At 40.1% G+C, this 24,704-nt stretch overlaps 1 long non-coding RNA gene across 3 annotated transcripts in view; it reads left to right on the top strand.

Moving 5' to 3' along the window:
• The window catches only part of LOC148774957 (uncharacterized), a 62,594-nt gene that overhangs the window by 23,576 nt on the left and 14,314 nt on the right, over positions 1-24,704 (top strand). For 2 of the 3 annotated variants that reach the window (XR_016035229.1, XR_016035227.1), the window contains one exon: positions 8,807-8,932. The exons of the other annotated variant lie outside the window; for it this stretch is intronic. This is a non-coding gene — a long non-coding RNA (uncharacterized LOC148774957). Of the gene's footprint in view, positions 1-8,806; positions 8,933-24,704 lie in introns of those variants that run through there. 3 annotated transcript variants of the gene reach the window in all.

Raw genomic sequence — 24,704 nt, 5'->3', positions numbered from 1 at the left:
CTATTTTGAGACAAAGAAAAATTAGCTGGTTGCCTGGAGTCCCACCCCTGGAAAGTAGCAGAACTGGGATTTAGACCCCCAAAGATCAGACTATATAAAACAACAGTCTTATCCACCACACTGTATGACCCTGAGCTGAAAAGAGACAACTATAATGGAATTACTATAATTTCAAGGGTCAATAGAAGGCCCCTTGTCAAAAGACTTTGTTATTGAGAGGTCAATAGTTGACAAAAAAAGGTCTTCCTATTTCATCCCTATTCCCTTTGTTTATCTGGAGAAAAGAGGGGAGCATTGAAATCCATGTTTTGCTCAGAAACTGCATATTATCCATGTAAGTATTGTCAAGGAGAACTCTAAACTTTCTACCACTTTTTTCAAGAATAAAGATTTTCAAGGACAAATATTATTGCAAATTGTAATTTGACAGTGAATGTCTTAAAATTCTGCAAAGTCACATTTGAAAAGAAGCCAAATTTATGGAAAAAAAAATGTCCACTTCAAAAGCTTAATGAAGGCAATTTGTCAACAATTTCACACATCATTTGCCCACAACCTCTGAATAAAAGGTTTCCCAGTTTACCTTTTTCCCATGTGAACTTCAGATCATAAGCATTTAGAGATTCATCAATCATCATCTTTCCCAGAAACTGAGATGCAAGCAGAATACAATGTAAGAGATTTGTTGAAATATATTTTATGTGATACACTTATTGCTTATGTTTTTTTTTTACCCCGTGTTAGAGAAACATATGGGGAGTGACATGTATTTAAAATCAGAGTCTGGTTTAAGACTTGGGGTGAATTTGCTATGGCTTGGATGATAAAGAATTTGCTATATAAAAGATTCAAACAACTTAATGCACCTTAGAATGTCTTTATCTTAGAATTCTAAAAATTCTGTACAGAAGTGGAGAGAGAAGAGGAGAAAAACAGCTATAGATAAGTGAATATGACTTATAAAAGAACAAGCAATGCCTCCCCATGGCACTGATACTTTAAATAATTAATAAGAAACTCTTTGCAAAATGCCATACTTGTCAAATGACTAACTGAAAACCATTACTGTTGATTGTCAGCATGCTTTTGTAACCAAAATGCCGGAGGGATAAGTTGATGGAAAGTAATTAATAAGACCAAGAATAGGTTTACTGCATGTAACTGATACTGTTTGTAAATCTGGGACTCATAAAGTGTTGTACTGATCGAGGGAGGAGTTGCAGATGTTTCTGCTATTTTAGTAAAGGGAAGAAGTGTAAAACAAATCAGCCAACAGAACAGGGGGTGCAGATAATTTAGAACTGCAATACCTACCATAAAACTTTTTTATGTTATATTTTTAATGTAGGGTAAAACTTCCCTGCGCTTCCCTGGTGGTTCAGAGGTAAAGAATCCACCTGCCAATGCAGGAGACATGGGTTCAATTCCTGGGTCAGGAAGATCCCCTGGAGAAGGAAATGTCTACCCACTCTGATATTCTTGCCTGGAAAATTCCATGGACAGAGGAGCCTGGCAGGCTACAGTCCATGGGGTCGCAGGGTCAGACATGACTAAACAACAACAATAACATCAAAACTTCCCTATTGCACACTTGGGCAGCCCACATATGGAACTCAAGTGTGATATCAATGAGGGCAAATAAAGATATTTTTTAAGAAATGAGGTGGAATGTACAGGAAAAAATGGAGCAACTGGTGGAGGGTTTGGGGAAATGTTGGAATAAGTTTTCCAGATTTCTGCCCTTCAGTATACTTTTTTCAGCATAAAAAAGAATCCCATTTGCTAAATTAGTTGGGCCATGATGATTCATAGTTCTGCTGGTGGAATTTGGCATATTTGTGTGTGTGTCTCTCTGCACACATATTTATGTTTATTCTTGCAAGTACTCTGTCAGAATGAAATGTTTGGGTTGCACTTAGTACCCACCTGATTTTAATTAGTGTCATCAGCTATTTACTGGAGTCGTCAAAGTTTTTAATTTATAGATAATTCGGCAAAGGGCAATTTGCTGCTATTTACACTTAGATAGATGTGAAAAAATGCACTGATGTTTTCACAGACAGACCCCAGGACACTTCTCATGTTCAAACTCTGGAAAATCTACTCCCTTGAAATGTGGAAGGATCCTATTACTTGCTTTCAACCAACTGAATATAGCAAAAGTGGTGAGAGGTCACTCCATGATTATATTATCTCATACAAACACACACACACACTTGACATTGCTCTGGCATATCTGCATGTGGAAGTTACTATCACATTTATAAAAATCTACTTCTTTCCACTCGTTTAGTTTTAAGCAGACCAACCATTGGGTAACAATGAGATACACAAAATAACCTTTGAAAAGAACAGTGACATAGGAAGGCTCACAGTTCCCAATTTCAAAGCTTACCTTAAAGCAATGGTAAGGAAAATGAAAATGGTGTGGTACATATATTGATACAAGGCTATACGTGTAGATTAATAGAACTGAGATTTCAGAAGGGAGCCCACCTATCTACAGTCATCTGATTTTCAGGAAGAATGCCAAGATCATCTGCGTGGGAAAGAGTAGTCTTTTTCAGCTAATGGCACTGCATCAGCTGAATAGTCACATGCAGAAGACTAAATCTGTAACCCTGCCTCATACCATAATGAACAATTAACTCAAAATATATCCAAGACTAGTTTTTAAGGAGTCGCTATACTGGTCTCCACAGTGGCTGGGTGAGTTTTTCTTCCCACCAACAGTGGAAGGTTGTTCTCCAGTTGCTAAGTCCTGTCTGACACTTTGCCAACCCACAAAGTGCAGCACACTAGCCTTCCCTGTCCTTTGCTATCTCCCTGAGTTTGCCCAAACTCAGGTCCATCGAGTTGGTGATGCCATCCAACCATTTCATCCTCTGTCACTCCCTTCTCCTCTTGCCTTCAATCTTTCCCAGATTCAGGGTCTTTTCCAGTGAGTCAGCTCATCACATCAGGTGGCCAAAGCATTGGAACTTCAGCTTCAGCATCAGTCCTTCCAATGAATATTCAGGATTGACTAGTTTGATCTCCTTGCAGTCCAAGGGCCCCTCAAGAGTCCTCCAGCACCTCAATTCAAATGCATCAATTCTTTGGCACTCGGCTTTCCTATAGTTCCACTCTCACATCTGTACATGACTACTGGAAAAACCATGACTTTGACTATGTGGACCTTTGTCGGCAAAGTGATGTCTCTGCCTTTTAATGCACTGTCTAGGTTGGTCATAGCTTTTCTTCCAAGTAGCAAGCATCTTTTAATTTCATGGTTGCAGTCACCACCTGCAATGATTTTGGAGCCCAAGAAAATAAAATCTGTCACTGTTTCCACTTTACCCCCAGCTATTTGCCATGAAGTGATGGGACCAGATGCCATAATCTTAGTTTTTTTAATGTTTCATTTTAAACTAGCTTTCTCACTGTGCTCTTTTACTGTCATCAAGAGACTCTTTAGTTCCTGTTCACTTCTGTCATTAAAGTGGTATCATCTGTAAAACAGTGCAAGAGGATTCTCTTTTCTCCACATCCTCTCCAGCATTGTTTATCAATATTTTTAATGATGGCCATTCTGACTGGTATGAGGTGATACTTCATTGTGGTTCTGATATGTATTTCTCTAATAATGAATGATGTTGAGCATCTTTTCATGCGTTTATTGGACCATCTGTATGTCTAATTTAGAGAAATGTCTGTTTCAATCTTCTACTTGTTTTCTGAATGGGTTTTTTGTTTTTCTGATATTGAGCTGCATAAGCTGCTTATATAGTTTAGAAATTAATCCTCTGTCAGTTGCTTCATTTGCAGTTATTTTCTCCCATTCTGAAGGGTGTCTTTTCATCTTGTTTATAGTTTCCTTTCCTGTTCAAAAGCTTTTAATTAGGTCCAATTTGTTTATTTTTGCCTTTATTTCCATTAGTCTGAGAGGTGTGTCTGAGAGGAACTTGCTTTGATTTATGTCAAAGAGTGTTCTGCTTATGTTTTCCTCTAAGAGCTTTATAGTTTCTGCCTTACACTTAAGTTTTAAGCCATTTTGAGTTTATTTTTGTGTATGTATTAGGAAGTGTTCTAATTTCATTCTTTTATATGTAACTGTCCCGTTTTCCCAGCACCACTTATTGAAGAGGCTGTCTTTTCTCTATTGTATATTCTTGCCTCATTTTTCAAAGATAAGGTACCCATAGGTGTGTGGGTTTACCTCTGGACTTTCTATCTTGTTCCATTGGTCTTTCTGTTTTTATGCCAGTACCATACTGTCTTGATGACTGTAGCTTTATAGTAAAATCTCAAGTCAGGATGGTTGATTCCTCCAGCTCCATTCTTCTTTCTCAGGACTGCTTTGGCTATTTGGGGTCTTTGTGTTTCCATACATATTGTGAAATTTTTTGTTCTGGTTTTGTGAAAAATACAAAACTAGATAGGGAGTTTGATAGAGATTACATTGACTCTGTAGATTCCTTTAGGTAGTATACTCATTTTTACAATATTGATTCTTTCAATCCAAGAACATGGTGTATCTCTCCGTCTGATTGTGTCATCTTTGATCTCTTTCATCAGTGTCTTATAGTTTTACTCCTATATTTAAAATCAGCAATAAAGAATAATAAACAATAAACACCAGTGATCCAACCCAGGTCTCCTGCATTGAGGGCATATTCTTTACCATCTGAGCTAACAGGAAAGAATGAGCCCTAGGTCTTGTATTTATTGTTGTTGAGTCAATAAGTCATGTCCAACTCTGCAATCCCATGCACTGCAGCACACCAAGCCTCCCTGTCCCTCACTGTCCTGCCCTGTCCAGGCTTTACACCCAAGTCAAAGCACACCCCATGCCTGGCTCACCCTCTCTGTCTCTCTCCCTCTCTCCCCAACTTCTGATAACGTCAATGCATAGCCCAGATGTGTCATGTAATTTCCAGAACCTGTTTCCTAGTGGATATTGTTAAGGGCATCTTGCAACCCTAAGAATCTTTAGAGGCTGGTCCAGCCACAACTTTAGTTACTGAAAATCTAAGACCAGTATACAACAGTGGCTATTTATAATCAAGAATCTCCTCTTCCCCCCACCCTATAATATTCATATACATTCAATACAATGTCTTGACCAAAACATCATTTGTTTCCAAGATATATGTGGGTTGCTTTGGCATATACTATTGTTTCTCCAGACTTTGGGGAAAAAAGCTTGTAAACCTAAGAAATGAGATAAAGTAGCATGGTGATGTAATTAAGGAGTCTTTCTACTCTAATAAAATGATTTCAAAAGAATATTGTTATCAATACTAAAAGACCCAGATGAAGAGGAAAATTTGGAAGATTTTTTACTCCTATTGTTATCTTCACCCTTTGTGTGAAGTCTATTCATTGGTGAGATAACACAGAACCGGTAATCTGTAAATACAGTTCTCTGTGAATGTCGCTCAGTCGTGTCTGACTCTTTGCGACCCCATGGACTATATAGTCCATGGAATTCTCCAGACCAGAATACTGGAGTGGGGAGCCTTTTCTTCTCCAGGGGATCTTCCCAACCCAGGGATCGAACCCAGGTTTCCCACATTGCAGGTGGACTTTTTACCAGCTGAGCCACAAGGGAAGCCCCCCAAAATATAGTTTTACGGCATTCTACAATTCAAATAGCTATTTGATATTGTATGGCTAAGCATTATTCTAACATCTTAAGATGAAAAGTCAGTGATTAAAAGATAAAGAGTCAGTCTTTTTTTTTTTTTTTACAAGAACAGTCCACCATAGGCTTGGGAGTCAATACTATTTGAGGTTCAAATAGTACCACCAAATATTATAAATAAGTTCAGTGCCATAGTCTGCCTTTCCAACAGATCTCAAGAGGCTCAGGAATGATTGCCCCTGTGGGGACAACAAGGGAATATGGGAAATCCGAGTTAGTCTGAAGGTATTTTTGGTTTTGTTGTTGTTTTGAGCGTTTACATTATGTTTTTGACACACCTTTATTGAGTGAACACAAATGGTGTCAGGCTCAAGTTTGTAGGTATTCCTAAATCTTTCTGTGACTGAATTACAGCCCCTTAAATTTAAACATTTTCCCCTTTTCCTAAGCTCTTAGGTATTTTTCCCCCTCATTATTCTGGATTTTCAAATCCCACTATTGTGTGTCTAGGAGTGGATGTTATTTCATTCAAACTGTTAGACATTCAAATGGTTCTTTCTACCTGAAAACTCATAGAAAATATCTTTCTATTAATTTCAGTAATGGCCCCTCTGTTGCATTTATTCTTTTTTTTTTTTTTAACCAGAAACTCTATTAGACATAATGGAGTCTCTGGATTTGTTTTCCAGTTTTTTTAAATTTCTTTTATTTCTTCTATTTCTGTGCTATTTAACACTATATTCTGTGAACATTCACAACTTGAATGTCCCTGAATTCAGTTTTTATTAACTAATCTGTATTTTTAGTACCTCCAGCTTCTTACTTTTTTATTAATATTTCTATGACCATTATTTTTCATTTCCAGGATCTCTAATAGATTATACACATAGCAGCCTTCTCCCGATTTATCCTTTCTCAGTTAATAATGACACTTTATTTTTTTTTTAAGTTCATTGAAAAAGTGATTCCTGATCATGGTAAGAGTGAAAAAACATAGCTTCAATGAACAAATAATGAAAATTAGGTCTCCCTCTTATTTAGGACCAGTAGAGGCCTGGGGTCAACAGTTTCTTCTTTGTGGACATATGATTCCAGAAATACTGTGTGTATGCATGCATGCTAAGTGGCTTCAGTCGTGTCTGACTGTCTGCGAACCCTTGGACTGTAGCCCTCCAGGCTCCTCTGTCCATGGGATTCTCTATGTAAGAATACTGGAGTGGGTTGCCATGCCTTCCTCCAGGGCATGGTCAGGGATCTCCAAGGGATCTTCCAGACCCAGGGATCAAACTTGAGTCTCTTACGTCTCCTGCATTGGCAGACAGGTTCTTTACACTAGGGCCACCTGGGAAGCCCTTCTGTGTTTAAATAAGCATATATTTTCGTGTGGGTACATAAAAACTTTTAAACCAAAAAGTTAACATACTATATATACTTCTGACTTATGTCTATTTTGTTGTTTCTTTCATTATTTCACATAAAATGTGGGTGTTGATTTCATATTCACACACGGAATTGTCATCTTAAAATATACTTTCTCATAATAAGCATAAGGATCAGCATGAATCAATTATTTACCATCCTACTGATGAATATTTAGTCTGTTTTTTGCCATTACAAACAAAGCTGTAATAAACATTTCTGCGCATCTATTTTTACACTCATCATGTGGATATAAGTGGTAGATGAATTCCTAGAAATAGAATTGCTAAATAATTCAATGCATACACATTCAAAACATTGACCAATTGCCCTCCAAAGAAGTTGTACTATGAATTTGCCTATTTCCTTGTACCCTTAACAGAACTATATATTATAAATTTTCTGATCTTTGAAAATTTGATTGTTATTATTAGAAATGGAGTCATTGTTTATTTCACTTTTCTGTAATGAGTGAGAACTTTAAACTTTATGGATAATCTTTTCATACATTTATAAGCCACTTGGATTTTTTCTGTTCATTACTGGTTCATAATTTTGCTTATTTGTCCTTTGGATTATTAGTATATCTCATTCATTTGTAAGAGTTCTTTATATTTTAAAGTGATTAACTCTTTTCCTGTCAGGTAGGTTTCCATTTTTCTACTTTTTCACTTTGTTTTTAGTTTTATTGCAATGCAATTATTTAATACTTTTCTTCATTGTTTCCAGAATTTTTGACATTCTTAAGTTGATGGCAACCCACTCCAGTGTTCTTGCCTGGAGAATCCCAGGGAAGGGGGAGCCCGGTGGGCTTCTGTCTATGGGGTCACACAGAGTCAGACACGACTGAAGTGACTTAGCAGCAGCAGTAGCAGTAAGTTATCACTGTAGGCATTGGGGGTTCAGTTTCACTGGTACTTTAAGACCCATGCATAAAATACATCTTGGAATTGCCCACCTGAAGGAGGGGCAGCATGCCCATTGTGTTGGGGTCCATAGCTGTTATATTGAATTACGCATATGTATATTATCATCTGTTGAATGAGGAGGCACAAGCCACCCACATGAAGTTGGCAGGTAGTTCCCTCAGCATCCGTGCTCTCACTTTGAGGAAGTGAAAACCCTGGGGCCATTTGATTGAAGGCAGAGTTTCAGTACAATCACACAAAAGAAGTCAAGTCACAAGATTTATTACTTACAGATCCAGGAATGGAGCAATGAGCCATCCGCTGTCCCAAGTCGTAAGGGAGCAGATGATAAAGGAGCAAATGGGATGTGTACATGCTAAGTCACTTCAGTCGTGTCCAACTCTTTGTGACCCCATGGACTGTAGCCTTCCAGGCTCCTCTGTCCATGGGGTTCTCCAGGCAAGAATACCTGGAGTGGGTTGCCAGGCCCTCCTCCAGGGGATCTTCCAGACCCAGGGATGGAACTCGCATCTTTTACTTCTCCTGCATTGGCAAGTGGGTTCTTTACCACTAGGGCCACCTGGGAAGCCCAAGAGAGTCAAGTGGCAAGCATGTCCTGTTTACGAGGTGGCTGGGGCAGAGATCACTCACTCACATTTCACAGGCTGGACTCTAGTGGTTGTTTTAAAAGGTGTCTCGGGAAAAGCAAAGCAAGAACTTGGTGCATGGATCTCAAGCTCAGGTCCATTTCTAAATGTCCAGACTCTGGGTGTGAGCAAGGTTTTCATGCTGTACAGTGCCCAGGCAATAACTCAGAAATAACTGTTTTCTCATCACACCCGATTACTCGCAGGCTCCAGTCACCTGTTGGTTGAGGAATTACCCTCAGAGACGTTACTCCCATTTTGAGGTGTGTATGCCAGCTGGCTAAGCAAGTCCCTGCAGTGGCAGAGAAGAAATGATGTCCCCAAGAAAAGATGACCAGGTTCCTGGAGGAGAAAATATACCCTGGACATGCTTGAGGTGAAGGACTGTCATCATGACGTGATCTTAAATTGAAACTATCCATTGCATCTGCAGCTGAAATCAGTCAAGGTGATTGATATCAGCTCCTGATGCATCTAAGAAAAGTACACATTGGTCTTGGCAAAGTCTTATGAGAAAAAGATCACAGAGCCTATCGTGAATGGTCATTGTCATATTACAGCTAGTTTAAGAGTTCCGGGGCTGAATACAGTTGGCGTTTATTTGTGACTCTCTGTTAAAGCGTACGAAATACTCCTCTCAGTTTTTGCAACTTGGGTTGCAGAGCTGGGTTTGCGCTATCTCGATACATGAGCAGGATCTGAATTCCACTAGAACTCTCTGTATTTTATAAACATCATTGATGATAGGAGCTGATTCAGCATTGTGTGTTAGTCGCTCAGTTGTGTCTGACTCTTTGCGACCCCACAGGGTGTAGACTGCTATGCTTCTCTGTCGATGAGATTCTCCAGGCAAGAATGTTGGTGTGGGTTGCCATGCCCTTCTCCAGGGGATCTCCCTGGCCCGGGGATCAAACCCATGTCTTTAACATTTCCTGAATTGGCAGGCGGATTTTTTACCACTAGCATCACCTGGGAAGCCCAAGAAAATGGGTTGGCGAACACCTTCTACTTACAAGGTGGCTGGGGCAGAGGTGTTTCACTCACATTTCACAGGCTGGATTCTAAGTGATTATTTTAAAAGGTGTCTCAGGAAAAGCAAAGTGAGAATTCAGGGTGGGGATCCTAAGCTCAGGTCCTTATCTAAATGTCCAGACTCTGAGTATGAGCAGAGTTTTCATACTCTAGAATACCCAGGAAATAACTCAGAAATAACTGTTTTCTCATCACACCCAATTACTCACTGGTTCCAGTCCCCTGTTGATTGGGGAATTTCCCTTGGGAACTTTACTCCCTTTTTGAGCTGTGTGTGCCAGTTGGCTGAGCAAGTCCCTGCAGAGTCAGAGAAGAAATGATGCCCCCAAGAAAAAGTAACCAGGCTCCTGGAAGAGAAAATATGCCCTGGTCATGCTTCAGGTAAAGCACTGTTAGCATGAGGCGATCCTAAATTTAAACCATCCATTTCCTCTGCAGCTGTCAGTCAAGGTGACTGACATCAGCTCCTGTTGCATCTAAGAAAGGTACACACTGGTCTTGGCAAAGTGGCTAATGAGAAAAAGATCATAGAACTCATTGTGAATGGTCATTGTCATATTACAGCTAGTTTAAGAGTTCCTGCGCTGAATATAGTTGGAGTTTATTTGTGACTCTTCATCAATGCATACAAAATACTTTTTTCAGTCTCTGCAAGCTGAGCAGGGTTTGCTGCATCTGAAGATACATGAACAGGCTCTGAGTCTCTCTAGAACTCTCCATCTGTGTTTTATAAACAACACAGATGTTAGAATCTGGTTTATCATTGAAAGTGAAAGTTAGTCGCACAGTCCTGTCCGACTCTTTGGGACCCCATGGACTATAGCCTGCTCAACTTTTCTGTCCATGGGATTTTCCAGGCAAGAGTACTGGAATGGGTTGCCGTTTCCTTCTCCAGGGGATCTTCCTGACCCAGGGATCGAACCCGGGTCTCCCGCACTGGAGGCAGATTCTTTACCAACTGAGCCACTAGGGAAGCCTTGTTTATCATTACTATATTATATAATGTGCTGTGCTTAGTTACTCAGTCATATCCAATTTTTTGAGACCCCATGGACAGTAGCCTGCCAGGCTCCTCTGTCCATGGGGATTCTCCAGGCAAGAATATTGGAGTGGGTTGCCATGCCCTCCTCATAATATAAAATAATAGAATCTTATTACTTATACAAGAATGGCAAATACATGGCATATATTATTTCCTGTCAATAGAATACATGTGTGTGCTTAGTGGCTCAGTTGTGTCTGACTCTTTGTGACCCCATGGCGTGTGGCCTACCAGGCTCCTCGGTCCTCTGGAGAATCCTTAGATTCTCCAGGCAAAAATACTGGAGTGTGTTGCCATGCCCTCCTCAAGGGTATCTTCCCAACCCAGGGTTCCAGCCCAAGTCTTCTGCACTGCAGGTGATTCTTTACTGTCTGAGCCACCAGAGAAGCTCAGAGAGCTCCTCTTTATATACACTTCCCCGTGGATCCACACGGGACCTTAGAATGCTTCTCAGCACAATGCTCCAAGTTGGCATCTTAATTTGCCATTTAGAGTATAATAAATTTTCTTGTTTTATTATCATCATTGGATTTACTCAGTCCTGAAATATTTCATCATAAACATCACAGGCATTATAACATCCAAGAAATTATCGAAGCTCATATGTTAAGATAGATAGCCCTGCTGGACAGTAAAGCAAAGATGATCCTCACCACGCTGTTGGTCCTGTTCTCAGATTTTAGTTCTCTGAACAGAACAGTGACTAATATTGCTGGTAAATCTTGTATATACACTGCAATTTCATAAGGTTGCAATAAAGTGTCCAGATTGTAGTAAGACAATTCTCACTTTGCCTGGTGCCACATTATCTAAAACATATGCTCATGAACTGAGCCCTTGCTTTGCACAGTTCTTTTGTAACTGAGATTTAATCTGCGTTGACACTGTACAATGCCAAGTGAAGATATAGTTGTGATATGTAATACCTGTGTAGAAGGGAACTCACAAATTGTCCAAATTACAGAATAATAACCTAGCTCACTATTTTCTGCGCTTTCTGCTCCAATGTAGAAAGTCACACCGCACATGCTGTTTAAGACCAGGTTTACTGATGGAAGCTGTGCTCTAGAGTATGTTGCTGAACTATCTGTCTAAGCACACGTTTTCTTTAAATTGCTGGGGAAAGGAAATATTATGTGGCCAAAAAATCACTTGAAAGATTTATACTATTTTTCTCTTTTAAAAATAAGATCCCATACTTATGCCAGAGTATCTTGGTTCAGAGTAGTAGAGAAAGCAAACTAAAGATAAGTAGTATATCACATACTAACGCATATATAGAATCTAGAAAAATGGTATAGATGATTTTATTTGCAAAGCAGAAGTAGAGATACGAATATAGAGAACAAACAAATGGGTACATCGTGGGAAGAGGGTGTGGGAGGAATTGGGAGGTTGGGATTGACACATATACATTGTTGATACTGTGTATAAAATGGATAACTAATGAAAGCCTGGGCTTCCTAGGCAGTGCTAGCCTTAAAGAACCCACCTGCTGGTGCAGGAGATATAAGAGTTGAGAGTTTGATCCCTGCTGTGGCTAAGACTCCCTGGAGAAGAGCTTGGCAACCCACTCCAATATTCTTGCCTAGAGAATCCAATGGACAGAGGAGTCCAGCGGACTACAGTCCATGGAGTCGCAAAGAGTCAGACACGACTGAGGTGACTTAGCACACACATGCGATGAGAGCCTCCTGGACAGCACAGGGAACTCTACTTAATGACCTGAATGGGAAGGGAGCCCATAAGCGAGAGGATATATGTACATGTATGGCTAATTCATTTTGATGTATGGTAGAAACCAACACAGCACTGTAAAACAACTATACTCTAATAAAAATTAATTTTAAAAATATAAACATGGCTTCAACAACAGGTCCAAACAGAGATAACAACTACTTTGATCCAGCTCAGCTATTAACGGAACATCTGTTCCCTCTTTCCCAATATACATGTTGAAATCCCAGCTCCCAATGTGATGATATTAAGAGAGCTGGGGCATCTGGGAGATAATTAGGTTGTGAGGGTGGACCCTCACCAACAGAATTAGAGGAAGAACTGGCTTCCTCTCTGCTGTCCATGACGGGGATGTGATCGGAACAAGGCTGTCTGTAAACTAGCAACAGGTTCTTACCAGACACTGGGTCTGCCAGCACCTTGATCTTGGACTTTTCAACCTTCAGAGCTATGAGAAGTAAATTGTTGTCGTTCAGTTTCTAAGTCATGTCCAACTCTTCGTGACCCCATGGACTGCATCAGTCCAGGCTTCCCTGTCCTTCACCGTCACCCAGGGTTTATTCAAACTCATGTCCATTGAGTCAGTGATGCCATCCAACCATATCGTCCTCTGCCACCCCCTTTTCCTCTTGCCTTCAGTCTTTCCCAGATCTTTTGCAGTGACTTGTCTCTTGCATCAGGCGACCAAAGGATTGGAGCTTCAGCTTCCGCATCAGTCCTTCCAGTGAATATTCAGACTTGATTTCCTTTAATATTTGTTGTTTAAACCATCCAGTCAATGATATTTTCATTAAAGCAGTGCAAACCAGCTATTACAAGCACCGTTCCAAATCGCATAGTGTGCAAACACAAAGTTGTAAAAGAAGGAGCCTCATTCCTTGATTTCTAATGACATTAATACTTCTGTGGCTAATGACCAATTCACTGTTGTCCCTGTACTGGACTATTGTTGGAGACATACTTATCTTTGACCTGCCTTCAAGACAAAAGGCTAACTTACAGTTAGAAAAACTTTGTCTTGCAAACAAGTTTGGGAAATTCTAGAATTAAAACAAAACAAGCAGTTATGTTTATTGAAAGTTTACTATCAAGTTTCAGTTTCTGCCCCTGTCTATTGTTTGTGGTGTTGCTTAATTACCATTTTTACTTGCCAGTACCATTCTCTCAGCCTTTAAAAATGTCCACTACCCCAAATATGATGCTACAGAGTAAGACTCATTCTGTTGTAAGGACAGAGGTACAAGCAATTTTAAAGCAAGAGACATCCATGAAAAAAGAAAATCAACTAGTCCAATTTTTCATTTTAAATAATAGAAAACTGATAGCTGAGATTTAAGTGATATGGCTGATGTCTCATAACTTTTAAAAAGAGAATCTCTGTCTTTCTCTAACTCTTCCATTCTGGGAAGTAGCATAGAATAGTTTTGCAAACATATAGATAATTCGTGGGAGGAAACATGGAAAATAAAAGACGAATTGCTTTCATAGGCAGATTTCTGGGTGATTTCCCTCATTTTGAATTTCTTTTATTGTTCTTACAATATGTTTTACAATGACTAAAAATGGGGGAAATAAGAAAGAAGCAAATTGCGAACAATTCGATTTACCAGCTCTTTGTGAAAGATAACATATTTAACATATGTTTCTTGAGGATACAGCAGCCTGGAGGAAAAGCAGTTTGAAATAACAACACTGAGAAGTATTTTTCTGACTCAGGCCTTGCCCACAGGATTGCAAGAAATTTAGCCTCCCTTAAATTCTTCCCAACTAGTTCAGAAAGTGATTATCTGAGGACATTTCACATAAGCACATACTCGCACTCCTCTAGCTCCATGTTAAGCCTACGAATTCTTTTTTTTAATTAATTTATTTATTTTAATTGGAGGCTAATTACTTTACAATATTGTATTGGTTTTGCCATACATTGACATGAATCCACCACGAGTGTACCTGTGTCCCCCATCCTGAATCCCCCTCCCACCTCCCTCCCCATCCCAGCCCTCAGGGTCATCCCAGTGCACCAACCCTGAGTGCCCTGTCTCATGCATCGAACCTGGACTGGCGATCTGTTTCACATATGGCAATATACATGTTTCAATGCCTACCAATTCTTATTCACTGTGCTCTGCTGCTGCTTCTCCATGTCAGTCACTGAGACATCCCTGCCTCCTTTCAAGAGAGAAGTTTGGGAATCAGAACCAGTCCGTGGAGATGGTGCCACATATCCCCCAGGTGACTGTGTCTGGATTATTCTCTGCTAACCATGACTCTTTTTTTTTTAATTAATTTTTATTGGTGTATGGTTGCTTTACAATGTTGTGTTAGTTTCTCCTGTATAACAAAATGAATCAGCCATACACATACATATATGCCCTCCCTGTTGGACTTCCTTCCCATTCAGGTCACCGCAGTGCAGAAAGTAGGACACTTGATAATGAAAGCAGGCACAGCGAAGAGCTACTGCCTCCTCGGTCCAGCACACTTTGGTGATCCTTACCTGAGGAGTGAGGTCCAGGTGCTGGCTGTGAAAAGACTTTCTCCAGATGATTTCAGATTGACGGCTCCTTAGGGGAGAAACTATTGTGGGTCAAAGTATATTTGCTCAGAGGTCATCTGGGGGCCTACTGAATTCACCCTGTGACACCAAAGTGGAAACGGAGCTTCTGCCTTCACTACCATTTTGGAGTCCAGAGCTTGTGCTGGATTTTCTTGGGGAGATAATGAACCAGACCTAGGCATGCACCCAGCTACCACCTGAAAGGTGGGGATTCGCAAACTCTCACCTTTCCTCTGCAGAGGACCAGCCTTCCTTTGCAGACAGGTCTAGTGGTGTTTTGTAGGAAGTGGGTTGGGTCATCAGACTGAGAGAGAGGATGGATTCAAAGTGGAAATGTAGGAGGATAAGAAGGACCAAAGGGAGAAGGACTTTGGGAGGGAGAGGAGGTCTCCTGGAAACTCCCGCTGCACGACTTTTCCTCTCCTCGGAGGAAACCAGTGCATTAGGTGTGGTCCCCAGTGGCTCTCTTGGCTCTTCAATAAGACAGCAGCTTTTCCTCCATCTGTGTCAGTGTGTGTGGAGGCTGGGAAGATAGGACAGTGGTACCTGGGAAGGACCCAACACCTGCCTCTTGTTTGCCCAGATGGAGACAAGAGCCTCCGGAGGCAGAGATGAGGGTACAGAGGAATATATTAGAGGAGGATGAGACTCCCGAGAGCACACAACTCGAGTCCTTGAGTCGCTCAACACGTCAATTTCCCTGGCCTTTCCGTCGCTGGGCAGCTAGAAGGATGGCTGCCCAGTTCCAGGAAGCTGCATTTAGGTCAGTGTCCATAAAGATGGCGGCCCTTGGGGGCATGACATGTGAATCTGTTTGTATTCCTGTGCAACAGATGACCACAGTTTAGTGAATTAAAAGACAATACTAATTTTCTCCCTTACAATTCTCTAAGTCCGAAAACCCAAAGTCATTTTCACAACACTGAAATCAGAGTCAGAAACTCCGTATTCCTTAGAAGGCTCTAGGGGAAGACCCTCATCTTCTCCAGCTTCTGGGAGCTGCCCATACTCCTTGACGCATGACTGTTTCCTGCATCTTCAAAGCCAACATCATGGCATCTTCTCTCAGCCTTCTGCTTTCTTCCTGCATCTTCTCATTCTGACTCTGATCTCCCTGCTTCCCTCTTTAAAGGACCTTTGTGATGACATTGGACCCATTCAGACAATCTAGGATAATCACACCAAAGTGCCTTTTACTGTGTCAGGTGACATATTCACAGGTTCAGGAGATTTGGAAGTGGGGGAGGGGGCATTATTCAGCCCATCATACAGTGCGTAGTCTGTGTAGCATGATACCCGCGGATGCCCTAAGGAGGGGCTTCTTTACCCACGTTGCTGAGGCTGATTCTGGACTTGGGCCATTGTAGCTCTACTTCCTACACATTGACCTCCTAGGCCCCTGCTCTCAGGATCCACACCTACTGAAATGAAGGCTGCATCCCCTGAATATTCTGTCACATCATTATTGTGTGGACCCCAGAACAGTGGACCCTCCACTATTCACAGCAAAGTCTAAGCAGTATTGTCAAATTGACCTCTCCTTCTATTTCTAGTCCATGGTTACAAACAAATTTCATACTTTTTTACTCCATCTTTCCCAGCGATGACTCTCCCTCCTGGATCTTTCTTGTGCAAAGAGGGTACTTTTGCATCAGCCCCACAGAACAAATCAGAATGCCCACATGTGTCTGAATCCTCATTAAATTGGATACAGGTTAGACCCTTGAGCTAGGATCCTTCTGCCATCATGACTCATGATAAAAGTTTTTTCAGTCTGAAAATATACACCAATGAAACAACCTGTTGATCTATTTCTTTTCAATAAAATAACAAATAATTCTGAGGGTGTCAGATTTAAGCAAAACCTGCATGATATCAATTGTAATAATTTATTTATCTTAACTATGCAATTTGGAAAAATTATATTTGGCATTATATAAATACAGTCTCTCAATAACACAAGGAGTTCATTCTATTAAAATTTATTACTTTAAGATAAATAGAAAGTAGATTTGTCAAAACTAGATAAGCCTTACTACAGATACCACTATTAATACTGATAACAGTAAATAATAATAATAAGATCCTCAAATAAATAATGGATATTTTGCTCTGGTCTCATAACCTGGTTGGCTTATACACAAACCAGGAATGCCAAGTGGTAGCCACATTGTTCTGCTTTATCTTCCAACACCTGATTATCAAGGGTTAGGATGGAGTGACTGAGTAGATATCACCTTCTAGTGCTCCTTTTAAAAACAATATAATAGAAAACTGTCATGGGGATGTGCAATTGGTATATCAACTTCAAGTCCAGACTCCCAGTAGAAAGAGGTTCTTTCTGCCAAAGCACCGTCCCAACACCCACATATAGTCATTGTAGGGCTCAGGGAACCCTGATCTCACAAAGGGGACAAATCTAACAGCGATTAGATACACACAAAAAACTCAAGAGTAAAGGAATGCATTGCTGCAGCTCCTCTGTCTGAGGTTAAAATCAGAAGACTAGGAAATATCATTGATTGGTAATAAGTTAAGAACTGGAATTAAGAAAGCCATATGTTGAAGGACAAAGGAACCTGAATCACCCAGAAAAAAACAGAAATTAGACCAGAGTTATTACTGTTTCATTTTTCACATGAGGAAATTGATGCTGATATCAGGAATCTCACTACAACCATATATAACCAGTTCTCATTCTAAAGCAGAGTCTAGTTATTCATAATGTAAGGAACACAGTAGCTATACAACCTTCAAAGGTCAAAAAGCACCAGTATTTTTCATTTCATGTACTCAACGTGCATTAGCTCTGAGCACCATTTGCAAAGGTCAGCATAATGCCAGTCTGAAATCTTAGGTCAATTTCATAATATTTTAATGTATAAAGCCTTCTCTGGGCATTATTATGTAAGGATGAGTGAATCAGATTAACTTTGCTAATCTACTAGAATCTTGGATCTCATGCCCAAAGTAGAGAAAGACAATAAGTAGCCGTATCACGGAATTCTGCTTTTGGGAGATTTGTAGTTCTCTTTAGGTTGCATGAAGTCGCTCTTTTCCAGATACACAGGCCGTGAGCTAACTAGGGATCCATGAGCTGCACCGTGTGCTTTGTGAAATGAAGGCAGAAGAACTTCCTGGAGTCCCTTAACGGTTGGGATCTAGGGAAATGAAGAGTAGGTGAAAATATGAGCAGGATTTGGTTGTTGTTTAGTCATCAAGTCCTGTCCGACTCCTTGGGACCACATGAATTGCAACACACCAGGCTTCCCTGTCCTTCACTATCTCCCGGAATTTGCTCAAACTCATGTCCGTTGAGTTGGTGATACTGTCCAACCATCTCATCCTCTGTCACCCGCTTCTCCACCTGTCCTCAATCTTTCCTGACATCAGGGTCTTTTCCAGTGAGTCAGTCCTTTGCATCAAGCGACCAAAGTATTGGAGCTTCAGCTTCAGGATCAGTCCTTCCAATGAATATACAGGGTTGATTTCCTTTAGGATTGACTATTTTGATCTCCTTGCAGTCCAAGGGACTCTCAAGAGTCTTCTCCAGCACCACAATTTGAAATTCTTTGGTGCTCAGCCTTCTTTATGGCCCAATTCTCACATCTGTATGTGACTACAGGAAAAACCACAGTCTGTTAGGTCCTTAGTGTTTCTATCCTTTATCATGTCCATCTGTGAATGAAATGTTCGCTTGGTATCTCCAATTTTCTTGAAGAGCTCTCTAGTCTTTCCCATTCTATTGTTTTCCTCTACTTGTTTTCATTGTTTGCAAGAGATACGTGGAATAAGAGGCAAGTTTGGCCTTAGAATACAAAATGAAGCGGGGCAAAGGCTAACACAGTTTTGTCAAGAGAACTCATTGGTCATGGCAAACACCTTCTTCCAACAGCACAAGAGATGACTCTATATGTGGACATCATCAAATGGTTAAGACAGAAATCAGATTGATTATATTCTTTGCAGCTAAAGGTGGAGAAACTCTATACAGTCTGCAAAAACAAGACCTGAAGCTGACTGTGGCTCAGATCATTAGATCCTTATTGCAAAATTCAGGCTTACATGGAAGAAAGTAGGGAAAACCACTAGGCCATTCAGGTATGAACTAAATCAAATCGTTTATGATTATACAGTGAAGTGAGAAATAGATTCAAAGGATTAGATCTGATCGACAGAGTGCCTGAAGAGCTATGGATGGAGGTTCATGACATTGTACAGGAGGCAGTGACCAAAACATCCCAAAGAAAAAGAAACACATAAAGACAAAGTGGTTGTCTGCGGATGCTTCACAAATAACTGAAGAAAGAAGAGGAGTGAAAGGCAAAGGAGAAAGGGAAAGATACACCCAACTGAACGCAGAGGTCCAGAGAATAGCAAGGCGAGATAAGAAGGCTTAAAGGAACAATGCCAAGAAGTAGAGGAGAATTTGGAGTAAGATGGTAATAGGAAACCTTTCCATTTGCAGGGTCTGCTGTATGTTTAAATGCTAGGTGTGAGTGCTTTTATTGGGGTGAGGGGGCTCGTGGAAAATGAGTAACGTTCCACACTTCAGTCAGTACGGAGCAAAGAAGTGAGAGAAATTCTGGGAGGTGAGAACAAGAGTGCCGGAGGAGCCAAAAGTGACCAGGAGAACACGAGCCCTCTGGGAAGCAAGAAATGTAGGGAGGTTTTGGACTTCCCACCACGTGTGGGTTAAAGCCAGACTCTGTTTCCTCCACTTCAAGAGACTGCGGGGCTAGCTTGGACATCTGAGTTATGCTCATTTCAAGAAAGTCAGTGTCAGCTTTTTAGAGAAAGTAATGTTTTACAAGCCTCATGCAGCAAAGGTGAGTTAGGAAACTGCAGCAGCATGTTATCACGACTCGGGCAGGAAGAGGGGGACCCAGATGCTCAAAGGAGAATTCTGTGGTGGGAGCTGGGAAGGAACATGGCCAGGGCAGCAGGGAGGGAAGTAGACTAGATTTGGTGGGAAAGTGGGAGAAGGAACTGAGGCAACCCTGGGAGGTAGAGATAAGTTTCACCATGATGGTGGTAACCACAGGAGGACTCATTTTGGAGTGTGATGGTGAGGTGGAAAAGCTGACAGAGTTGTTGAGGACTCTCTGATCATCAGACTGAAACATTTTGAAGGAGGGGAAAGCGCTAAGACCGAACAATCATTTTTGAAAACTGAGCTTAGTTCTGGCCCCCATTTAAGTCAGTCCTGGTGATTCAAGTTTGTTAATCTTTCTAAATATTACAATATGTGGCAAAGTGAAAGAAGCTTTCTGACAGATTAAGTTACTTTTTCACTGAGTAATATGGGAAATCTGTCAGTGAAGCCAGTGAGTTTCAGACTTCTGAATGAAAGACAATTAATAATGTATCTAGCAGATGAACAAAGCCAGCCAATGTAATTACAGTAGAACTTGAGAAATTGGCCAAAAACAGTCAGGCACACTATTTGAAGAAAGGAAATCTCCCTCACTCCAAGCCACACTAAATCAACAACAAAAAGTCGTTTTAGAATCTCTCTAAAGGGAAGTAAACTTATGCTAGGAAGATCCATTTTAAGAGCCTTAAAAATAACTGGGTGGGCGGTCAAGTAAACCTTAATATGGTCTCTTGATGAATGAATCCTTTAATATTATGAAATGGGCCTCTTTATTGCTAATAATATTCCTTGTTTGGAAATCTGATATTAATACAGGCAGTCCAGCTTTCTTGGGATTAGTACTCTCACGGGGTATCTTTTCCCATCCTTTTACTTTAAAAAGAGTCAGTTTTATTGAAGTATAATTTACATGCAAAATGTTTACCAATTTTAGGAATATTGCTTGAAGAGTAATGTGTATAACCATTAAACACTATCCTGCTTATGATCTAGAGCATTTCCTTCACCCCTTCAAGTCCCATCATACCCTTTAATGTCACTTTCTTCCCTGTATTCCTGAACCCTGTCCATCCCTGGTTTCCTCTGTTCCTACAGTTTTCCCTCTTTCAGAGTGTCATGCAGGTAGAGTCAAGCAGCATACAGCCTTTTGCATCATGCATGAGTAAGATACATATGTAAGATTTCTGCCCTTTCCATATCCTCACCGACACACTGATTCCTTTCTGTTTTAGCTCTTCTCTCCTTTTGGCAATCATTCCCTTTGATTTTACCTAACCTAGTAGGTCTGTTGGAGAAGGAAATGGCAACCCACTCCAGTGTTCTTGCCTGGAGAATCCCAGGGACGGGGGAGCCTGGTGGGCTTCCGTCTATGGGGTCACACAGAGTCGGACACGACTGAAGTGACTTAGCAGCAGCAGCAGCAGTAGGTCTGTACTGGTATCTCACTGTGGTTTTCCACTGGACATTCTCCTAACATGAATGATGCGGAGAACCTCTTTATGTGCTTATTTACTACTTACCATTTGCTTATATTAATGTTTGCTGTTCAGTTGCCAAGTCATGTCTGACTCTTTGTGACCCCATGGACTGCTGCACACCAGGCCTCCCTGTCCCTCACCATCTCCTGGAGTTTGCCAAGTTCATGTCCTTTGAATCAGTGATGCCATCCAACCGTCTCATCCTCTGTTGTCCCCTTCTCCTTCTGCCTTCAGTCTTTCCCAGCATCAGGGTCTTTTCCAATGAGTTGGCTGCTCACATCAGGTGGCCAAAGTATTGGAGCTTCAGCTTCAAAATCAGTCCTTTCAATGAGTATCCAGGGTTGATTTCCTTTAGGATTGACTGGTTGGCTCTCCTTGCTATCCAAGGGATTCTTAAGAGTCTTCACCAGTATCACAGTTCAAAGGCACCAATTCTATGGGGCTCTGCCTTCTTTATGGTCCATATATGAGTATTAAGTGTACTCAAATCATTTTTCCCTTTTTAACTGGCTAATGAGATTTTTTATATATCCTGATTACAAGTCTAGATAAATGTTTTGCAAATATTTTATCCCAATTTGTGACTTGACTGTATTTTCTTTACAGAGTTTTTGTAGAACAACTGTTTTCAGTCAGTTGGCAGTTCAGCCACTCAGTCATGTCCAACTCTTTGCAACCCATGCACAGCGCACCAAGCCTCCCTGTCCATCACCAACTCCTGGTGTTCACTCAAACTCATGTCCATCGAGTCAGTGATGCCATCCAGCCATCTCATTCTCTGTCATCCCCGTCTCCTCCCACCCCCAATTCTTCCTAGCATCAGGGTCTTTTCCAATGAGTCAGTTTTTCACATCGGGTGGCCAAAGTATTGGAGCTTCAGCATCAGTCCTTCCAATGAATATTCAGGACTGATTTCCTTTAGGATGGACTGGTTGGATCTCCTTGCAGTCCAAGGGACCCTCAAGAGTCTTCTCCAACACCACAGTTCAAAGGCACCAATTTTTGGCCCTCAGTTTTCTTTATCATCCAACTCTTACATCCATCCTTGACTACTGGAAAAACCATAGCTTTAACTAGACAGAACTTTGTTGGCAAAGTAATTACTTTTTAATATAGTGTCTAGGTTGGTCATAGCCTTTCTTCCAAGGAGCAAGCATCTTTTAATTTCATGGCTGCAGTTTTAACAAAGTACTACTAAATTTTTTCTGTTATAGTTTGTTTTTATCCTACTTAAAAATTTTTACCTAATGCATCTCTAAATGTTCTTTTTGCTTTTCTTATAGAATTAGGAGCTCTGACTCATACATTTAGGTCCATGATTCATTTGAAATACAATGTATAGTATGTGTTAAGATTTCAGGGTTTTAAATATAGATACATGATGTTTCCAGTATCATTTGTTGAAAAGACTTTACTTGTTGGATTGCCTTTGCACCTTTGTCAAGAGTCAATTATATGTATAATTGACTGGGTATACATCTTCCACCAATATCACACTGCTTCGTTACTGTAGCTTGCAGTGACTTGAATTCTGGTTGTGTAAACTTTCCAACTTTGTTCTTCTTTATCAAAATTATTCTAACAATTTTAAGATCTGTGAATTTCCATAAAGATAAGACCTTCTTATCTACAAAATAGTATTTCAAATGTCAGCAAAAGCATCTCTGGGGATTTTATCTAGGATTATATTGAAAATGTACTTCGATTTGGGGGAAATTGAAATCTTAGTGACACAATCTTCGGAGCCAGGAACATGATCTATCTCTCCATTTGTTTTAGTCTTATTTAAGTTCTCTCAGAAATGCTTTGTTGTTTTCAGCACATAGTCGTTCAAAAATTTTGTTAAACTTATACCTGAATATTTCACATTTCTAATTCTCTTGATAATGACATTGAAAAAAGTTTCAATTACTAGTTGTTTGTTTCCTTTTAAAGTGAAAATTTTTGTCACCCAGTCGTGTCCAGCTCTTTGTGACCCTGTGGACTTTAGCCCACCAGGCTTCTCTGTCTGAAATTCTCCAGGCAAAAATACTGAAGTGTATTGCCATTTCCTTCTCCAGGGGATCTTCCCAATGCAAGGACTGAATCCAGGTCTCCCGCATTGCAGGCAGATTCTTTTCCATCTGAGCCACCAGAAAAGCTGGCTTGTTTCCTAGTGTATAGAAATACAATTAATTTTTGTATATTGACTCTGGATTCTATGGCTTTCCTAAATTATTTATTAGCTCTAGGTTGCTATTTTAGATTTCATAGAACTTTCTACCTAGATCGTCATGTTGTCCGTGAAGAAAGACAGTGTTATTTCAGTTTTTCAATATCGGTGTCTTTTATTTATTTTTCTTGCTTCACTTCACTGAATAGAACCTCTGCTATGAAGTTGAACAAAAGGGGTGAACAATTGCCTTGTTCTCAGTTTTAAGAGGAAAATACGCAGTCTTTCATAACTATATTGATGTTAGCTGTTGAAAGCTGTCCTTTATTATGAAGGTCAATTCATTCTTAGGTTACTTAAATTTTTTATCATGAATGGATGCTGTTTTTTTCCAGATAATTTTTCTGCATCTATTAAGAGAACTTTTCAATGTTAAACTAATCTTGTGTTTTGGGAATAAAGTCATAGCTTTAGTCTAAGCGTATATTTATACAAATATGTTTATACTCCTTGATTAAACTTTTTAATGTTTTGTTAAGGATTTTTGGATTTATGCTCATCTGAATATTTGCTATGGTTTTTCATAACTATTTGTCTAGTTTTGATGCTAGTGTAAAGCTTGCTTTATAAAATGAGTTGGAAACTATAACTTTCTCTTCTATTTTCTGGAAGAATTTATGCAGACACTTTTGTTCCTTAAATGCTTTTTAGAATTCACTAGTGAAGCCATCTGCTCCTAGAGGTTTTCTTTGTGGGAAGGTTTTACTGCAGTGAGACTCTTCAGATTATTTCTTCTTTGGTCAGCTTTAGTAGTTTGTATCTTTTAAAGAATGTGTCCATTTTGTTCAAATTGTCATATTTATTGGTTTATAGACTTGTTAGTCTGTAACAAGTATTCCCTTGTTAGTCTTGCAATGTTTGTAGCAGCTTTGGTGATGTCCTTCTTTCATTTCTGATCCTATTAATTTGGCCCTCTCCCATATTTCTTTATCAATCTGGCTAGAATTTTACAAATTTTATTGATGTTTGTCATAGGACCAGCTTTAGATCCCATTGACTTTTTTCTGTCATATTCTGCTTTCAATTTCATTGATTTCTGTCCATATCTGTATTATTTTCTTGTCATTACTTTGAGTTTAATTACTTGTCTTTTTCTGGTCTCTTTAAAGTGGGAGTCTTAAGAGCACTGACTTGAGAACTTCTTTGTTTTTAATTCTGTATATTTCCCCA

The sequence above is a fragment of the Moschus berezovskii genome, chromosome 18 (assembly GCF_049115385.1).
Source record: "Moschus berezovskii isolate FMDL1 chromosome 18, NW_MosBer_1.0, whole genome shotgun sequence".
NCBI lineage: Eukaryota > Metazoa > Chordata > Mammalia > Artiodactyla > Moschidae > Moschus > Moschus berezovskii.
The sequence above is the reverse complement of the archived record's forward strand: the minus strand, read 5'-3'. Positions and strand labels throughout refer to the sequence as shown.